Genomic DNA, 4,137 nt, shown 5'->3' on the forward strand with positions numbered 1-4,137 from the left:
ACTGAACCACCAATGCTTCACTTACATAGGCTGAGCAGAGAGCCCTGCCGTAGACAGTAGTGATGAGGCCCATGCATTCGCATGGGACACCTATGAACAAAGTTTGTATGGCAAGCCTTGGACTGCCAATCGTTCACATGCTGATGGCAGGAATCAGATGCAGGAGACTGAAACTATGAATGTTTCTGCTTTTGCTAAGGACAGTGGTTTGGGGCCAGTGTTGTGCTTGACAGAGCACGACATCAGCCTGCTCTCTGGCTGCTCCCGGGAGAAGTGGCTGACAGAAAGCACCCTCCAGACCACCAGCAATCTTGTGTTTCACAACATGCCACTGTCACTGGACTTTCCTTCTGGGAAAGCATAGTCACTGACCTGGCCAGATTCCCTGTCCTCCCCAAAATCCTGGGGAGAAACGGGCAGAGTTCTGCGCCCTGCGCCCTCTTTCGCGTCCCTAACGCGCTCCCAACGCGCCCTACAGTCCTGGTCGGGCACAGCCCTGGTCGGGCTCATACCACTGGGGCCTCTGCCGAGGAAGAGCCCAGTAAGCCTAGGGCCAGGCCTATTGCACAGGCATCTTAGACCAGGCCATTCCGGGATTGCTGTGTTTCACGTCCTGCCCTTCAACACTCCTGGGAGGGCTTTCCCTGAGAACCCTCATGTCTCTGCCCTCCCAGGAGGCTGTGGTTCTATGCAAAATAGGGGGTGCACCACGGGCCGTCCCCTTTCCTCTCTCTCGCCAATATCTTTCACCAAAGCTGAGCCCTGCAGGTAAATGTATCTATCTGGCTGAGGGGCCAGGGAGGGCCTTTGCCTGCAGTCTTACAAGCCAGAGTGCAGAGAAGGCAGCAGCTCTGGGACCTGGACTCTGCTCAAAGACATCTCTAACATGCCACAGTGGAGCTGAGATGGGCAAGACACGTGTCTCACAGGCTGGCAGCACACCAAGACAGTGGCAGGAAACTATGCTAACAAGGAAAGAGAAAAGTCACGTGTCTCGTGGCCTTCCCACCATTAGACAGTAGTCTGCGCAAGAAAACATCCAACAGTGACAGGACAACCAAGCAAATGACAAACGCCGTGCTGAATAAAGTCATCTTACATGACATTTCGTACAAAGGCCCAGATCATGGGGATGATCGTGCAGCAGAAGCAGCAAGTATCAGAGCCACCGAACCTGGGGTGAGTTACACGAGGAGAAAGGGCGACATGGGGACAGGGGCTATGGGCTCAGGGAACAGCTACCACAATGCAACCTCGGGTGTTGGGATGCCACTCATTGCGGGTACTGCCCTGGGATTTCCTTTTAGAAAGAATCGCTGGTTAAAGTGTAGTGCACAAAAAACCCAACTTCTCGATTACACTATTAGATAACATCCTTTAACTGCCCCACCCACCCTGTGTGAGTCTCACCCACTTCCCGCCTGCTCCCTCTAGTCTGAGAGTTGTATCTCCTCAAAAAACACACAGTGGGGCTCAATGAGCTGCTCATGTCTGACATGGACACCTAAGCAGTGCTGGATTCACAACCTGAAAGCCTGCAAAGGAAAGTGTGCCCGGCAGAAGATAAGCTGCCTGGCAACTCAGAACCTTCTTCTAAGAGAAGTAAGACATGTCACAATGGAGTCTAAGCCTACCTGTCTTATGCCAGGACCTTAGAGCTGCAGTCAGGAGCACAAAGGTAAAAACATATTTTGAGTCCCAACACGCTCACTGCGGTGGTTGGTCTCTGTGGCGCAATCGGTTAGCGCGTTTGGCTATTAACCGAAAGGTTGGTGGTTCAAGCCCACCCAGGGACGTATGCTTTTGCCTACATCAAGTCCTGAATTAAAACACAGCTGTCTGGCTTTGCTCTTAGAGCTCTCGCTTTGCCTGCGTGACATGCTCTATCTCAACATTTCTATCTTCTCTCATCTCTTCACCTCTAGTCATTTCCACCAATAGGACTGGAAACGGGACACCAAGCCTTCTACTTTAATCACAGGCGTACTGAGGGCCAATAAAAGGCACAGAAGCATTTCTTGATCCGGGGCTGAGAACTGCATGCACAGGGACCTCGTGGCGCAACAGTAGCGCGTCTGACTCCAGATCAGAAGGTTGCATGTTCAAATCACGTCGGGGTCACTCTTTGACATTTTTTTCCCCACCAAGTCTATATCTCTGACTTCTAAAGCAAAGCCAAAAGAAGGGCGCTTTGCATTGGCCAGGAATCCAACCCGGGCCTCCTGCGTGGCAGGCGAGAATTCTACCACTGAACCACCAATGCTTCACTTACATAGGCTGAGCAGAGAGCCCTGCCGTAGACAGTAGTGATGAGGCCCATGCATTCGCATGGGACACCTATGAACAAAGTTTGCATGGCAAGCCTTGGACTGCCAAACGTTCACATGCTGATGGCAGGAATCAGATGCAGGAGACTGAAACTATGAATGTTTCTGCTTTTGCTAAGGACAGTGGTTTGGGGCCAGTGTTGTGCTTGACAGAGCACGACATCAGCCTGCTCTCTGGCTGCTCCCGGGAGAAGTGGCTGACAGAAAGCACCCTCCAGACCACCAGCAATCTTGTGTTTCACAACATGCCACTGTCACTGGACTTTCCTTCTGGGAAAGCCTAGTCACTGACCTGGCCAGATTCCCTGTCCTCCCCAAAATCCTGGGGAGAAACGGGCAGAGTTCTGCGCCCTGCGCCCTCTTTCGCGTCCCTAACGCGCTCCCAACGCGCCCTACAGCCCTGGTCGGGCACAGCGCTGGTTGGGCTCATACCACTGGGGCCTCTGCCGAGGAAGAGCCCCGGAAGCCTAGGGCCAGGCCTATTGCACAGGCATCTTAGACCAGGCCATTCCGGGATTGCTGTGTTTCACGTCCTGCCCTTCAACACTCCTGGGAGGGCTTTCCCTGAGAACCCTCATGTCTCTGCCCTCCCAGGAGGCTGTGGTTCTATGCAAAATAGGGGGTGCACCACGGGCCGTCCCCTTTCCTCTCTCTCGTCAATATCTTTCACCAAAGCTGAGCCCTGCAGGTAAATGTATCTATCTGCTGAGGGGCCAGGGAGGGCCTTTGCCTGCAGTCTTACAAGCCAGAGTGCAGAGAAGGCAGCAGCTCTGGGACCGGGACTCTGCTCAAAGACATATCTAACATGCCACAGTGGAGCTGAGATGGGCAAGACACGTGTCTCACAGGCTGGCAGCACACCAAGACAGTGGCAGGAAACTATGCTAACAAGGAAAGAGAAAAGTCACGTGTCTCGTGGCCTTCCCACCATTAGACAGTAGTCTGCGCAAGAAAACATCCAACAGTGACAGGACAACCAAGCAAATGACAAACGCTGTGCTGAATAAAGTCATCTTACATGACATTTCTTACAAAGGCCCAGATCATGGGGATGATCGCGCAGCAGAAGCAGCAAGTATCAGAGCCACCGAACCTGGGGTGAGTTACACGAGGAGAAAGGGCGACATGGGGACAGGGGCTATGGGCTCAGGGAACAGCTACCACAATGCAACCTCGGGTGTGGGGATGCCACTCATTGCGGGTACTGCCCTGGGATTTCCTTTTAGAAAGAATCGCTGGTTAAAGTATAGTGCACAAAAAAAACAACTCCTCGATTACACTATTAGATAACATCCTTTAACTGCCCCACCCACCCTGTGTGAGTCTCACCCACTTCCCGCCTGCTCCCTCTAGTCTGAGAGTTGTATCTCCACAAAAAACACACAGTGGGGCTCAATGAGCTGCTCATGTCTGACATGGACACCTAAGCAGTGCTGGATTCACAACCTGAAAGCCTGCAAAGGAAAGTGTGCCCGGCAGAAGATAAGCTGCCTGGCAACTCAGAACCTTCTTCTAAGAGAAGTAAGACATGTCACAATAGAGTCTAAGCCTACCTGTCTTATGCCAGGACCTTAGAGCTGCAGGCAGGAGCACAAAGGTAAAAACATATATTGAGTCCCAACACGCTCACTGCGGTGGTTGGTCTCTGTGGCGCAATCAGTTAGCGTGTTCGGCTGTTAACCGAAAGGTTGGTGGTTCAAGCCCACCCAGGGACGTATGCTTTTGCCTACATCAAGTCCTGAATTAAAACACAGCTGTCTGGCTTTGCTCTTAGAGCTCTCGCTTTGCCTGCGTGAGATGCTCTATCTCA

At 52.4% G+C, this 4,137-nt stretch overlaps 1 non-coding gene across 1 annotated transcript; it reads left to right on the plus strand.

Moving 5' to 3' along the window:
• Nucleotides 1–1,722: 1,722 nt before the first annotated feature.
• TRNAN-AUU (transfer RNA asparagine (anticodon AUU)) lies at nucleotides 1,723–1,796 on the plus strand. The gene has a single exon. It is a non-coding gene; the product is annotated as a tRNA-Asn (tRNA).
• The last annotated feature ends 2,341 nt before the right edge of the window (nucleotides 1,797–4,137 follow it).

This window comes from Pleurodeles waltl, chromosome 4_1, assembly GCF_031143425.1.
Source record: "Pleurodeles waltl isolate 20211129_DDA chromosome 4_1, aPleWal1.hap1.20221129, whole genome shotgun sequence".
NCBI classification, from domain to species: domain Eukaryota; kingdom Metazoa; phylum Chordata; class Amphibia; order Caudata; family Salamandridae; genus Pleurodeles; species Pleurodeles waltl.